A 16,880-nucleotide genomic window follows, 5' to 3' on the forward strand; every position below is an offset into this window, starting at 1 on the left:
GAAAATATCAAATTGCTCTCGGGGGGTTGCTTTGGAATTATTTTTGTTTTCCTCTGGGCTAAAGGACTCCAGCTTAACACAGTCATTTTGATCTACAGTGTTTCCCGAGACTTTAAAAATGTCAGAAACTGGATACAGTTTGAAAGGGACATTAGAGAATGTGAAACTGCTAGCCTTGCACATTAATGACAAAATAAAACAAACCTCTGTAAAGGGCATATTTGTGGCTAATACAACTACTTAGGTTTTCTTAACAACCTTATAGATGTTAATGGGTTTACAGCCCAATATTATGTTACAGGTCCCTTTTGGAAAATTTAGACTCTCTGATTTAGTAAAACTATATATAGAAAAGGATACATGGAATGGGAAAGTACTGGAAAGTGTGTAGCTAGCAGGCCTGGTTTGTGTGGTTTTTTTTAAGGGGGAAAGCTTAAGCATACTGATTACAGCTTTCAGAGGTCAGGTCAATGAAGTGAAATGCCCACTAATCTCTGCTTTAACAAATAGTGAGATCTAAGATTTTCCCAGTCCTTTATTTATTTATTCAGAGTTCTTACATGCTGACTTCTATCCCAAGGTGACTTACAAAATATAATTAAAGCCACAGAGATATCTTAAAAAAACAAATATAGCAGAAACAATTAGGTAAGAAACAAATAGAACAATTACAGAAACAAAAAAAGCAGCAATTTAAAACCCAGCTCACCATATTTTTCATAGAATGTAGATGGCAATAAACATGATTTTAAGGTCAACCTTTAACCAAGATGGGGGCCATGTTGGCTTTCTTCTGAGTGGTAAAAGTGTGTTGACACTGCAATCCTAAAGTCATTTACTAGGGAATAAGCCTCATTAAACACCATCGGGTTTTAAGATCCAGAAAACAAACCTTTTGAATATGACAGTTCATGGTGGAATCTACACACATATAAAAAAACACTGCGAAAATACTTTTTTAAAAACTGTTTTGAAAAATACATTGAATTTTACATAGCTCACTGTCACCATCTAGTGTCATATTTGTATATTACAACACATTTAAAACATTTGTATATTACATATTTGTATTACAACACATTTAAAACATTTTATTTGCAGCTGTGTAGCTGAGTCCCAGGACGCAGGTGGTACTGTGGGTTAAACCACAGAGCCTAGGACTTGCCGATCAGAAGGTCGGTGGTTCGAATCCCCATGACGGGGTGAGCTCCCGTTGCTCGGTCCCTGCTCCTGCCAACCTAGCAGTTCGAAAGCACCTCAAAGTGCAAGTAGATAAATAGGTACTGCTCCAGCGGGAAGGTAAACGGCGTTTCCGTGCGCTGCTCTGGTTCGCCAGAAGCGGCATAGTCATGCTGGCCACATGACCTGGAAGCTGTACGCTGGCTCCCTCGGCCAATAAAGTGAGATGAGCACCGCAACCCCAGAGTCGGTCATGACTGGACCTAATGGTCAGGGGTCCCTTTACCTTTAGCTGAGTCCCATATCTGTTTTAATGCTATGATCATACACACTTTTCTCTCCCCCCCCCCCATTGACTCTGTGCCAAAAGAGAAAGTGGCAGTGGGAGAGAGAAGCAGAGGAGAGAGTGTGACCCTCCCCACTCAGAACAATTTAAATAGATGTCCCAAATGACCATCAGCTCTAGTGGAAGAAACCCAGTTTCCTATTTTGTGTTGTTGTGCGACACATAGTTCCCTGCTCTAATTCTAGATGGCTAAATAAGCAAATTCCTAACATCCAACAACAATAAGAAAGATGGGTGATCATGTTACATACAGTGGTTTCCAGGCAACATTGTTGAAGGTACATTTTCTCCTGCACCTCTTTCTTCCAGATCATTGTATGAGTTGAACAGTCAGAACCAAGAAGATAGACATCTCCTAAACTGTGGGTCCAGTGTCTCTGCTGGGCCCACTCGGGCACAAGCCATTGTTGTTGGGAGTCAAGGAGGAATCTGAGCTATGTGGGGAAGAGAGCAGGAGGAATGGAATGGGAGGATGTGGTGTGCTGGAGCTTATTGCTTCTAATGACACTTTAAAAGATTCTTTCATTTCTGAAACAAAGCCAACTTGCCATCGACTTCTGCGCTGAATGCTTCTTCCTTGTAGATGTGCTCAAGCAGTCAAACTGAGAATGCCAAACCTCCCACTTGTGCCAGAGGAAAAGAAAGAGTGATATTTGTGCCCGAAACAGAAGCGGAGCAATAGTCTCAAAAACATGTGGCATTTTTTAGTGTCTCTTTAGCCGCATGTACCTTTGATGCAGCCCCCAATGTATTATTTCCTTTGCCCCTCCCCCAGGCTTCACTCTCTCCCCCTTCCCCACCCTGGGGAGAGCGTCCTAATTTCCTCCATCACCATCCAAATCATTGGGAAATCTGACTTCTAAAAGGGCAGAACAATGGGGCTACTGTGATACAGTCCTTGTGGAACAATGGATGAAAAGACTCAATTCATGCTCTGTTTGACTACTTTTGGGTGGAGGCGTTTTTTTGAAACACCCACGGTTAAAAAAGAAGAAGTAGAAATGGTGAACGCCCACAACCAGGAATGAACTAGAACTGAATGAATAGAAGACCTGCCTTGTGGGAGACAGTCCACATTCAAGCTTCCAATATCTGCCAACCAGGTCCCTCTGGAAGTTTATGGGGAGAGGATAATGGTGATGGCCATCCCTGTGGTTGCCTCCAGCACCTGGTACTCAGAGGTGCTCTACCTGAGAACAAGGAAGTCTCATGGCTACTACCATTTGATAGAATTGTCCAATGCTCACCGTAGCTCACCGGGAAGGACAATAGCTCAGTGGCAGAGGACAAGGCCTTGCGTGCCAAAGGTCCTAGTTTCAATTCCTGAGATCTCTAGATAGAACTGTGGGAAGGATTCCAGAAGAGAGAGGCAGTTGGGGTCAGAGACTAGTTGGAAGCAGAGGGATGTTGGGAGGAACATCAGGAACAAGGGAGGAATAAAGATCTAGATTGGGATCTGCTGCCCTTGTGGATTCTGCTGCCTGAGATTGGTCACCTCAACTTGCTTCATAGGTGGGCTCTGGTGTGTTGGAGAGGAAATGGATGATCGTTTTGTTTCTTCTGGGAACCAATTAGGTCTGCACTTTGTGCTGTTGCTTCCAGGAAAATGGAGGCGAAAGGGAGACAGCAGTGTCACTCCACAGAGTCAAGTTCAAAAGCTTCAAATTCAAACTTCCAGATGGACTGTACTTCAGTAGCAGAGATCCATCTCCAACTGTTGAAAACCACAGAACATCAGTCAATTTTTCGACAGGAACTTTATTTTGTTTTCTTCGAGAAAAAGATGGGCAATGTATGCATTATTTGCTTATAAAACGATTTAACGTAAGTTTGAACAATTTGATCTTTGTGTTGGTGCCTGTTAGCTGGTGGGCCAAAGAAATCCTAGAAGATTCTCCTTAATGACCAAATAGCATTCAGATAATTTCCAAAATATTTTAGTGAAAGTAAAATTTGATTAATTCTAAGCACACACATTCTCTCTCTCTCTCACACACACACACACACAAATATATAAAAATGTATCTCGGTGAAAAGTTATGTAAGTTTCTATTTTAAACTCATCTGGTCCTAATTTTCTAAATTTACTGCCTCAGAGCTAATGCCAAAGTGCTACATTTGATTTATGGAAACACTTGAGCACATTTTTCCATAGTGATATTGTAGAAATGCATTTACAGCTCTTTTTGTTATTGTTAGGAAATATTACAGACTAAAACAAAAATATTTTAAAGAATACTTTATTATAAAATACCATAAGACATATGGTTAACGAGGAATCTAGTAAACAATGCAATGTATTTTAAGAGCATTCCACACAGTTTGCTAACTTTTTCTGTTGCATTGAACAAGTTGATCCATCTGGTAAATGGATATTGAGAAATGTCTGCTTGGTGCCAAACCACTTTTTCAAGCACAGGCCACATTTTTGCAGGCAAATATTTAAGGGGCAGCCTTGCTATTATGTATCACTGATTGTAACACAGAGAAACACACACACACTGAAAATCCGACATCACAAAGGGGAAGAAGCACAGAAACAATTCCATTAAAAGTCGCTAAAATCAGAATCCCAAAGAGGTAGGGGTGTGTGTGTGGGGGTGTGGGGGTGTGTGTGTGTGTGTGTGTGTGTGTGTGTGTGTGTGTGTGTGTGTGTGAAATGGATCTGGAAATAAAGCATCTGCTGGAGCCAGACTCTAGCTTTCCATCCCAGAAAGGATTTAAGCATTTTGTAAAATGACAGCATGAAAAAGTGGAGGAGTTCAGACTTTGGGAAAAAGGCACAAAAGAAACCCCAAAGAGTTTCTGAAATCAGAATCAGAAACTGGAAAAAAAAAGTTTTCTGAGAAACATTTGTATGTGTGATGACTGTGGATTAATTGGAATATGCCTTTCTGAGAAGATTGTGGGTTGTTTCCATCTGCTGTTTGTTTGTTTTTTTAATGCCTCAGGTCAAAGTTGCAGCTTCAGTATCACTGAAACATTTCCAACCATCTAGATTCACTGGAGATGGTGCATAAAAAGCCCCCCCCCCCTTCCTGCATTGGCAACAGCAGAAATGTAGCTTACTCTTAAAGATGTCACCATCTGTCTCTCACTCATTCACATCTCACTTACTAAAAGTCACAGACAAATGTTTTTGTTTTGTTTCTTTTAATTCCATGCTTTTCCCATGCTGGGGGCCCTCCAGCTCCGGAAGGCTCTGGGATACTCTTGTGAGATCTCATAATGGAACAATCCAAGTTCCTGTAAGATCCTGTGCTATCACCCCTAGCCTTCCAGAGCCGATGCAGTGAGCAAGCCTTGCCCAGAAGGCAAGCCAAGTGGATCCAGCATGAAAAGAGCTTTTAAGCCAGGCATGGACAAACCTGGCCCTCCAGATTTTATGGGACTACAACTCCCATCATCCCTAGCTAACAGGCCCAGTGGTCAAGGATGATGGGAATTGCAGTCTCAAAACATCTCGAGGGCCGAGTTTGCCTATACCTGTTTTAAGCTTTTGGCACTCTCTCCTTCACCTGCTACCTGTGGGACAGCTCCAAGGGTCTGACTATGTATATGCATAACCCTTGGAGCTACCACCCCCGGTAAAATGAGGGATTACTATACAGTGGTACCTCGGGTTACATATGCTTCAGGTTACATATGCTTCAGCTTACAGACTCCGCTAACCCAGAAATAGTACCTCGGGTTAAGAACTTTGCTTCAGGATGAGAACAGAAATCGTGCTCCGGCAGCAGCAGGAGACCCCATTAGCTAAAGTGGCGCTTCAGGTTAAGTACAGTTTCAGGTTAAGAACGGACCTCTGGAATGAATTAAGTACTTAACCCGAGGTATCACTGTACCTGAGAATACCACTTGCAAACTGTATCCCAAATTTCTTCAACCAAGAATACATGCAAGCTGAAGATTTAGTAAATAAGCAGAGAGAAAAGGAAAGAAGTCACAAAGGTTGAAAAAGTGCAGTTAACTCTGATATGAGTATTTGATTGCTACTTCTGCCTTTGGGTCAGAATCACAGAAATGTTATAAACATTTATTTTTGTTAGAATCATAGAATTGTAGAGTTGCAGGAGTATTTTGCCCAATGGAAGGCAGATAAAGGTGTGTCATATGTGAAGGTTCAAGAGCTGCAAATTTAACTTAATATGGTATGACAATAACACAGTTCTGTGCTAGCAGATAGAGACCACTCAGGGATGTCACCTCCTATTATTTCCATGTGATAGGTGGCCACCAGTATCGGTCCACTTTCACAGCAACAGCAATGTCCTTTAGGACATCTTTCAGATTCCAAAACTCCCTGAGGGGAAGGTGCATCTGGGGCCAGTCCTACCATGAGGCAGGGTGAAGCAGCTGTCTCAGGCAGCAGGTACTGAGGTGCAAGGAGCTGACCAAGTTGTGTGTGCCATGCACCTGGCCTGTGCCTCCAAAGCTGGGCGGAGGATATAATCGCATTGTCAGTGTCAAAGCAAAATTCAACTGTAGCCTGTAGGCTTTTGTACATGAGAAGTGCGGGGGGGGGGAGGGAGGCACCATCTTTTTCTTCACTTCAGGCAGCAAAATGTCTTGGACCAGCCCTGAGTAAATCTTTGCTTTACTCTCCATTTGGTAGAGAAGAGATACTTATAAGCACTTTTGTTTTGTGTTTGTGTTTAATGACTTTGGAGTTACAATGGTGTGTGACCTTTTTCTCCTTTGGTGACCATGCTTTTCTGTGTGTATGGCTGCTTCGGGGTCTGACAGAAAGGCCAGGCTTGTCTTTCTCTCTCTGCTTCCCATTCATATGGTTAGTGATGATCACTCATCCTCCAAAAGATCCCTGTTGCTGCTTCATTGGCTGACCTCATTTAGCTTTCTTGTTTGACAATGCCCCCATTGCAGGCTTCTCATTCTCATTCTCTAATGGCAGAGCCCCTTGGGAAACTGCCCCAATGGAAGGCAATCATGGAATCTAATGGTACTATTTATCAGAGCAGCTTCTCTGAAGTGTTTCAGTAAATCAGAAGTTTCCAACTTTTTTGAGTCCATGGCTCCCTTCACCAACTACAATGGTACCTCGGGTTAAGTTCTTAATTCGTTCCGGAGGTCCGTTCGTAACCTGAAACTGTTCTTAAACTGAAGCACCACTTTAGCTATTGGGGCCTCCTGCTGCCGCCGCGCCACCAGAGCATGATTTTTGTTCTCATCCTGAAGCAAGGTTCTTAACCTGAGGCACTATTTCTGGGTTAGTGGAATCTGTAACCTGAAGTGTATGTAACCTGAAGCGTATGTAACCTGAGGTACCACTGTACATTCTTTCTGCAGCAGCCCTGTGGGGCTCAGGAGCCCAGTTATGTCACCCCTTGCCTGCAGAGCTGGCAGCCTCTCACCCTTTTTCGAACACCCTGGTCTCTGAGCTACCCCCCCCCCTTGCCCCAAAGAGAGGTGCCTCCTCACATTGCCCCACAGGGGCCTGGCAAGCACCCCCTATCCAGCCCCAGAGGCAGAATTTGCCTGGGGAGCCTGTACCCTGGGCTGTTGCAACAAACAGCTGTGCAAGCTTTTGGGAGGCAGAGATGCAAGAGGGCATCAGAGGAGACAGGTAAGGAAGGAGGGACAGAGGCCAGTGTGGCCCCCCTGACCATCATTCAAGGCACCCCAGGGTGCCACGGCACACTGGTTGAAAACAACTGAGTAAATGAGAAGGGGATCAAAATGGCTGAACCTTGCAGCTCTTTTCATGGCACAAGAACACGGCTCACGGCATCGAGGCAATTATTTTCCAGGCAACTTTTGGACTTTAAAAAAAATTCTTATGCAATTTTTTGCATGAATTGTGTGTGTGTGTGTGTGTGTGTGTGTGTGTGGAGAGAGGGAGGGAGGGAGGGAGGGAGAGAGAGATAATGTCATTATTACAATGAAATTCTCTTACTCCCATTTAAGTAAAAAAAAGTTGATCAGTATGAGATGAAAGTTATAAAATGAGTAATAGTAGTGTAAGCTGCAGGTTGTTTAATTACATATTATTTTTATTACATTTATATCCCACCTTTTCTCTACTGTGTTACTGTAATGGAGAAAAAAATACTATTATGGATCACCTCCCCCCCCCTCCAAATATATGGCAACTTTTGTTTGTTAAATGGGTTATCTTATACAGTATTCTCAAAAATGACCCCAACATTAAGGTAGGGAGATAAAATTGCCATGATAACTATCCAGGCTGCCTTTCTACGATTTTTAAAATAATAATAATCATCATTTTTTTCAAAATTACATTAATTTACATTAATTTTCAAAATTACATTAGGTAGTGTGCATAATGATAAAGTGCATACTTATGTTCAACAAAACATAATTGTGGAGTTATTAATATTTACATGACAGCATTTATTACCACACCAAATTCATCCATGATAAATCAACATCAATAAGAAAATATAAATAACAATATTATGAATATATAGTAAGCCATTATATAAAACAAAATATGTTGCTGAGCAGCATCTTGTACTTCCAAATTCCACAAATTCTTATATAAAAGCATACATAGTAAAAGCACAGATCTTACTCTCTATGTGGCAGCACCTACCTTGTGGTACAGTCCCCTCCTGGAAATCCAGTAGGTGCTGACAGAACTGATATGTCATCAATTTTTAAAAACGTACCTGCTTACTCAGGCCTTCCTTTTTTTTAAATCATCTTTATTGGTTTTATTGGTTTAACAGATTTTACAAATCTCACCATCATAATACATAATACATACCTTATTCCTTTTAACCTTAATACTTTAACTCTAAACAAGTTTGTACTTCCCTCCCTCCTTCTTCTGGTTTCTCTATACTGTATTTTCTTTATATTTACACATTTGTCATGTTTGCATTCTATGTGTACTTAATACTATGGAGTAATACTATTCAAAATTTCATTAAATATACATTCTCCAATTGTTGTAATATATTTTTTCAATGTTCTTAAATCCAAAACGAATGATTATGAGGTCTATTTCAGTCCTGCGAATGTCTTTATTTGTGTACAGTTCTTTTCTAGGTGTGTTGTAAATTTCTACTCAGGCCTTCCTTAGCCTCATTAGATGTGGTAGGTGATAACTTTTTTTAAATAGTGCTTAGTGTGTTTTAGTGGATTGTTTTAAGTTCTAAATAAACAGTGCAATCCTATCCCTGTTCACTTCAAAAGGTAGTCGCACAGAATGCAATGGAACTTGCTCCCCATTGAGTGTGTATAAAATTGCAGCTTCAGTCTAAACCTTCTGACCTTCCTAGCCTGCTTATAAATATTTCCTCAATACATTCTGCAATATTTAAGGTCCAGAAATCTCTACACCCTAAAATCTCTGTAACCTGCTCCATCCTATTCCCACTTTCTTATCTTCCATATAGACAGTTCCCTGTCTCTCCCTTCAGCAAAAGGCAGCGACATGCGGCAAAAAGTGATTCAGTGCAAATAAGCATTTCAACCCCTGAAGTATCTGCTGACCTTTTCCCAGGGCTTCTGAAATGCACATTCATTTTATGAAGCAGACACATAGTTCAAAGTTAACAATGCAGGAAACAGATCCCTTCCTCTCTCTTTTTTTTAAATTTATGGCTTTTCTACCTTGCTACTTTATGCTATATTCCAAAAGCACACAAAGAGAAAAAGAGGGAGGAAGAGGTGGGAATATACAACAGGATAATAAACATTTTCCTCCACATTCACAATCATATTGTACTGTGAAAGGAAGTGACCGATGCTATGAAAGCATGACCTTTCTGGTGCTCCAACACAGTCACACCATTCTGACTCTCTGCTGAGGCTTGGCTGCTTAGTTCTGATATTCTTGTTTCAAACACCATAGAAAAGAAAATTGATCTAGGATTCTGCAAAAGAGTATAGGAAACCCGCTAGGGATTTTAGAATGCCCCCCCCCCTTATATTACAGAGCAGAAAAGTGAACCTATGCAGACCCTGAGATCATCCTCTGAAGCCCTTTCTCATGTGCCTTCTCCATGAGAGGTCTGGAGGGTGGCAACAAAGAATACAGACCCTCCAAGCGTCCCTATTTTTCAGGGACATCCCTAATTTAGAGAAGCCATCCCAGTTTCTGATTTGATCCCAGAATCTCCCGCATTTCCTTGTTGTTGTTGTTTAGTCGTTCAGTCGTGTCCGACTCTTCGTGACCCCATGGACCAGAGCACGCCAGGCACTTCTGTCTTCCACTGCCTCCCGCAGTTTGGTCAAACTCATGCTGGTAGCTTCGAGAACACTGTCCAACCATCTCGTCCTCTGTCCTCCCCTTCTCCTTGTGCCCTCCATCTTTTCCAACATCAGGGTCTTTTCCAGGGAGTCTAAACAACAAATAAGATGTGTAGGGTATAAATAGTAAAATTATCATTATGGAATGGGACGTCCCTATTTTCATCGGTGAAATGTTAGAGGGTATGAGAGCAGGCCTTTTCTGCAGTGCCCCCCCCCTTTGTGGAATGCTTTCCCCAGGGAGGGTCACCTGGCGCCTGCCAGACAAAAATGTTCCTCTTCAGCTAGACCTTTGGCTGATTATTATCTGATACCCTTTTAAATGTGTTGTGGGAGGGGGGATTATTGGTTTGTTGTTCTTAATGGTACTATGCATTTTGTGGGTTTTATATAGTAATTTTATGTTGTGAAGCACCCTAAGATCTGTGGATGAAGGGTGGTATACAAATTTAATAAATAGTAATAGTAATAGTAATAATAAAGTTCTTTTATCTGTTTGTAATGTTGATGATGCTTGTGGCGAAGTCTACAGTCACCACCCACTCTATAGGGTTTATTTGTGGAAGAAACCACAGGGGCTCAGAAGAATTGTATAGGAGGGGGTGAGCAACCATCCCCCCCCCCGGAAGGTCACATGCAGTGATGGAAGGGCAGGCAGGAGTCACATGCCAGTGGGCGTGGCTAGAGCCAGCAGTGGGTGGGGCATACATGCATACATGCACCCTCAATTCATTCCCCATCACAGTCTCCCATGCCATAGGAGATGCTTCCACTGCAGCATTTCCAAGGCCATCATAGCAGTTGGAGCAAATATTTTCAGGGGATTAAAAGATTCCCTCTTGAATATATTTGCTGTCACATAGGCCTGGAACGCTGTCCCGTAATGGTGGATTCAAGTAAGGCCGAAATCACATGGTTTTAATTCAAGAGTTCAATCTCTCTCTCTATTTGTCTTTCTCCCCGTCTTTCTCTCCATTTTATTCACAGGAAAGTCCTCCACATCCATCATTGTTTTCCTCTCATCGCTTGACAATAAAACCTACAGATGTGAGAAATAAGAGAAGTTGCTTTCCCCCACCTATTTATAGTAACACCCTCCACCCATTTGAGAATGGAAATACAGTAGTGGTGAATTATTTCCCACCCACAGACATAGGGGCTATTGCACCACACAGCTTCCTGGAACGATAGAATTGAAAATAAATCAACAGAAAGGCAGGGAAAGCATGTGATATTGCAGTCATGAATTTAGTTCCTACAACTTTATTTTATGTACAGTGATTGTGCTATGTGACTACACCGAGAAAAAGCTGGTCCTAAAACAGATGGGCAGGGTGTAGAAATAACAACAACAACAACAACAACAACTATTATTATTATTATTATTATTATTATTATTATTGGCAACCCTATGCATTTCTAATATGGGGAAATGGCTTCTGGGGCAGAGGCCATGTGTTTCATGAACACTTGAATCAGGCACCACTTTTAAAATGAGATGTCCACTGGAGAACCATTGGAAATCTGCAACACATTCACATTCATTCATTCATTCATTCATTAATAAATACTACAGCAAGTGTGGGCAACCTTGGGACTTCCAGACACTGCTGAACTACAACTTCTGTCATCCCTAGCCATTGGCCATGCTGGCTGGGGCTGGTGGGAGCTGTAGTTCAGTAACACTTGATGGGCCAAAGCTTTCACTTTGAAGGTGACCCGGAAACTGCAATTAATCCAGAATGCGGCAGCTAGACAGGTGACTGGGAGTGGCTGCCGGGACCACATAACACTGGTCCTGAGAGATCTGCTTTGGCTCCCAGTACGTTTCCGAGCACAATTCAAAGTGTTGGTGCTGACCTTTAAAGCCCTAAACGACCTTGGTCCTGTATACCTGAAGGAGTGTCTCCACCCCCATCTTTCAGCCCAGACACAGAGATCCAGTGTCAAGGGCCTTCTGGCAGTTCCCTCATTGCAAGAAATGAGGTTACAGGGAACCAGGCAGAGGGCCTTCTTGGTAGTGGCGCCTGCTCTTCAGATGTGAAGGAAATAAGCAGCTATCCTATCTTTAAAAGACATCTGAAGGCATCCCTGTTTAGGGAAGTTTTTAATATTTAATGCTGAATTGTTTTTAACACTCGATTGGGAGCCGCCCAGAGTGGCTGGGGAAACTCAGCCAGATGGGCGGGGTATAAATAAATTATTATTATTATTATTATTATTATTATTATTATTATTATTATTATTATTATTACACACACCTGTACTCCAGGGATGGGCCACTTCTTCCAGGACAGAGATGAAATCACATTTTGCAAAATGGTGGAATGTGAAATATACTGGCTCAGCATTGTGAATTCAGCTGCTACAAGTAGTTGGAAATTAGGAATTCAAACACTTTAGGTTTATTAGCATCTCTTGCATATCTAAATTTTGACAGGTGGTAATAAACAAAAATTCACAGAGGCTGTCAACAGCCAAATATGAAATGCTATTTCATGTCAGCACTGGCGGAGGAACAGAGGGGTGGGGGGAACGCCCCGCCCCCTGCACCATCGGGGAGGGGGGTACCATCGTGGCCGCCCCTGGACACGGGCCACACACCCCCTCCACCGTGTGCCACACCGCTGCGGGTGGCATGCCACACCTCCGGGTGCATGCCATGCCCCCATGGATGGCGTGCCATGCCCCCGGGATGCGCGCCAGCCACGCCCCTGCCTGCTCTCTGCCCCCAGTGCCGGAGCATGCAGCTTCACCACTGCATGTCAGCTGTCAGCTGGATTACTCTTAGAATTTGGGCAAAGAGAGGAAGGGAGGGAGGGGAGAGGGAGGGAGGGAGGGAGGGAGGAAGGGAAAGAGAGAGAGATAAACAAAGGAGTTTAATTGGCCTGGAAGCCAGAGATTTGTGGGAGTCCACACCATTGCTTCGGGGATCTGACTCAGGCTCAGTGTTTTTTGCTGCCTGCTGCAGAAGATCACTTTGTTCTGCTTATATGCTCATAAAATAGATATTTAAAAGATATGACATCTCCATTGCACTCCCATCCTAAGGAAGTGAAAAACTGTAGCAATGCCCCTAGACATTTAATTTCTTGGGGAAGTGGAGAAAGCTGAGCAATATGACACCGGAAACACATGGAAACCACCTTTTAGGGGCTCCCATAGCATTTGGAGAAAGGAGCCACATAGACGGGGTGAAATAATCACTAAAATTATTATTTGTATTGTTTTTAACGGTGTTTTATCATTGATCACACCCTGATATTTTATCAGATGGCAGCATATAGTATCAAATAAGTAATAGGTAAAGGTAAAAGATCTCTGGACAGTTAAGTCCGGTCAAAGGTAACTATGGGGTGCGGAGCTCATCTCGCTTTTCAGGCTGAGGAAGCCAGCGTTTGTCCTCAGATAGCTTTCCGGGGTATGTGGCCAGCATGACTAAATCGCTTCTGGTGCAACAGAACCCCATGACGGAAGCCAGAGTGCACGGAAACACTGTTTACCTTCCTGCCACAGTGGTATCTATTTATCTACTTGCACTGGTGTGCTTTCGAACTGCTAGGTTGGCAGAAGCTGGAACAGAGCAACGGGAGCTCACCCCATCGTGTAGATTCGAACCGCCAACCTTCCAATCAGCAAGCCCAAGAGGCTCAGTGGTTTAGACCACAGCGCCACCCACTCCCTTAAATGTGATGTCATGCTTTGATCTCACTGTTGCCAAGCCTTAAGAGGAATGACATGCTTGGATTGAGCAGCATTCAAATCAGTTGCTAATTGACACCATTCATTCCTAAAGACATTATCAAACTGAACTGAGTGCCATCCAGCCATGCCAGGGCAGAAATGGGTGCTACATTATCCCAGTAACACACAACTTGTCCCAAAGAAGGATTTGAAGGAAGTGAGAAACATTACTAGAGGAAGAGGTTGAGAGGGAGGAAGGCTGGCCGAAAGCAGGTGGGAGGCTGTCCATTCGTATTGCATGCATTCCTCTTTCTTTTTTAATGCTAGTAGGCAGATGGAGCAAAAGAACTTCCCTGTGCCAGGAGACAGCCCAACATTGTGGTGGTCTCTTTGGAGCTGTTTAGGCAGTGTGCATGAAACAACTCAAAGTAGATGCTCCCTTGGGTCACAAAACAGCAAGCTGTCATTAGCAGCTTTTATGAGAAACCATAATTATTATCCGACACTAAGTATGAGAGCATATTTTGTCTGCGCTAGGGATTTAGATCTATTTTAACTTGGTCCCAATTAGAAAACATCATGATAATCTGTAGCCTCAGGCTTTTCCTACCCACCCATGAATGGATGCTTAACTTAGCCACTCAAAACAAACTTGAAGGGCTGAACAGAATCTTCACATTCCCATACAGAGGCTCAGCGCACAATTGTGCCCTTTGTATCCAGCCAACATCAGGGGAAGAAGGTATACACTTGTGTAGGCTGGTGCTGCTAACTATTCCAATATCTACAGTATGCCCAACTTCTGCACTGTTGCCCCAATCTAGAATGTAAGGACATGAGGGAAACCTACATGGCCCATTGGGCAGACCCTCTCACCAGACTCACTAGAGTAGGGGCTACTGAGGCCAGTCTATCCCATTCCAGGGGTGGTCATGGCTGGCAAAACAGCCTAAGCTGGGCATAAACACTTCTAGCCACAGAAGCCACTTGGGACTCCAGGGTAGCACAACTTCTCCCAGAGCAGGTAATCCACCTACTTTCCAGATACAACACCACACACTTACAGTGCCTCCTCCATCTTTTTGGTCTCAGTTTGTTGACTGCTTCCATCCAGTCCAACATCTTCATGGCCTCTCATGATTCAGATGGAATGGAAAGATAGAGCTGTGCATCATCAATATACTGATGGCATTGTGCTCTACATCCCCAGATGACAGCTCCCAGTAGTTTCATATAGAAGTTGAATAGCTTGGGAGACAGAACAGACCCCTTCAGGACTTCACAGCCCCAAAGCCATGGGGCTTAGCAACCATTCCCTAGTGCTACTTTGTGATAGCCGTTCTGCAGGTAGAAGTGGAGCCACTGCAATACAGTTCCTCCAACTCTGAGTTGTTCCAGAAAGGCCAATGGTATCAAAAGCTGCTGAGACATTCAGGAGAACCAACAGCGTGACATTCCTCCTGTTTCTCTCCCAGTAAAGGTGACCAATCAGGGCAACCAAGGCTGTTCTAGGGTTAAAACTGTTCCAGGGCCTGAAACCAGAAACAGGATCTAGATAATCTGATTCCTCCAGGCACATCTGCAGTGGACTAGCACTACTGCCTGAAAACCAAATATCACCGAAAGCCAAATCACGATTCCATGACTCTCTTAATCATATAGTTACATATAGAGAGAAAGGCATGCCTTGCTTCTGAGTGCCAGAATGGGATGCAAGCAGGAGGTTTCCATGTTCTGATTACTGATTGATTTGAAGTTGAGATATTTTGGAGAGAGAGAGTGTGTGTGGTCCTGGTATTCTAATGGATGTTTTTAATGCAAAAAAATGTAGCCTTCTTTCCCCTACTTTATCCAAAAAAGACCTTGCACCATTCTGATTCATTAAGCAGGCGGGGTCATACTATTCATGCTGATGCTATACAATGCAGACATCCTATTTTTAAAAACACATGAATAAGCAGCAAAGAAGCATATTTTCTCCTTTGAACTTTATTCTGTCTGTTTCTTGCATCAGAATGCTGTCAATTCCCAAAACCTATTAGGTGGCCTGATCTCAGCTGAGAAGTATCAGAGAGTGGAAAATCCATAAAACACACATACAAGAGAATGTTTCAGAGCACCAGATCTTACATTCTTTTGAAGTACTACTGACAAGAAGAGAAAAGAGGGAGGGAGAAAAGAAAAATGAAGAGGCCTGTTGCTAACACTTATATTTTATTTCAACTTATAAACTTGTTCCAACACTTTACAAAATAAAAACAATGCTCATGATATGAAACAGAGCAAACCAGCCCCATTCTTTCTGCACTGATAGCTGGGGAAATGTTAGGTGTTGGCTTATGGGGCCTAAGCCCTTGGTCTTCTGAAGCAGACCTGCTCTTTCCTCCATTTAATTCTTCTGGACTTTGCTTATTGGACAGATGGGCACGGTGAGACCTCAGCATCCGCCGGCAAAATTTCCCAGAGTGATCTATACATAGATAATAGCATACAGAGATTTTACACCAGTGTGTGCGAACTGTGCCCTGTGTCCTTTAAGAACCTAGCAATGCACCTGGTCAGTAGAAATCCCATTGAAATGAATGGGGTGAGGGTCACCAACCTTTTAAAGTTTGTGGGACTATTTGGATTTTTGAGCAGCTGCTTTGGATGCCGTACCTCTGGCCCAGATGCTACATACAGTAGCATTCCTCCACCTCACAGCCAGGGCTTCCTGATGGAGCCTGTTTCTCCCTGGCTCCCTCTGCAGCTGTACAAATTGCAAGAGGAAACAAACACCCAGCAAAGGCTGCCTGGTGAGTTTGCATCCCCATTAGATCAAGCACCTGGGCCCCAGCCATTGTTTGTTCAAACAGTTCATTAAAAGGCTTCAGCGGTTCTTTTCTTCTACAGAGCATTTGTTTGGGGAGAAACAGGTTGCAAAAATGATAATTGCCATTGTGTTTTATTGCCTATTGGGTTTGTTTCCTGGCATTTAGGCCAAAGTGCAGAAGAAAGAGTTTGGGGGAGCTGCTAGCAACTACTCAGGGACCAGGCGAGCAAGGTGTGGTCCTGCTAAATGTTTGTATGATTTTATCAAGACTCACACAATTACACACAGAGCCATGTAAACAAAGAAGTGCTGAACAAAGGAGCACAAAAACAACATTGTTTGGCTGACCCTCTCTTGTTTCCTTTAAATGCATTATTTTAAAGAACAGCTGAGATCACTACTGACTGGAGGCGGGCAAATGCTGTCCCCATCTTCAAAAAAGGGGGGAAAGGAAGACTCAGGTAACTACCAACCGATGAACTTGACATCAATACCAGGGAAGGTCCTGGTATTCAACAGTCGGTCTGTGAGAATTTAGAAAAGGATGCTTTGATTACTAAGACCCAGCATGAGTTTCTCAAAAATAAGTCATGCTAGACCAATCTGATTATTATTTTTTAA

The 16,880-nt window shown here is 43.0% G+C and overlaps 1 long non-coding RNA gene across 2 annotated transcripts; it reads left to right on the top strand.

Annotated features, from left to right (window-relative positions):
- The first annotated feature begins 2,876 nt into the window (after positions 1-2,876).
- Positions 2,877-10,911, top strand: LOC308593948. Of its 2 annotated transcripts, none has more exons than XR_014011127.1 (3): positions 2,877-3,015; positions 3,101-3,349; positions 10,751-10,911. It is a non-coding gene; the product is annotated as an uncharacterized lncRNA (long non-coding RNA). The 2 variants fall into 2 exon arrangements; XR_014011128.1 differs by having other exon boundaries at positions 2,878-3,015; positions 3,101-3,317.
- The last annotated feature ends 5,969 nt before the right edge of the window (positions 10,912-16,880 follow it).

Source organism: Podarcis bocagei, assembly GCF_964188305.1.
Source record: "Podarcis bocagei genome assembly, chromosome: 8".
NCBI lineage: Eukaryota > Metazoa > Chordata > Lepidosauria > Squamata > Lacertidae > Podarcis > Podarcis bocagei.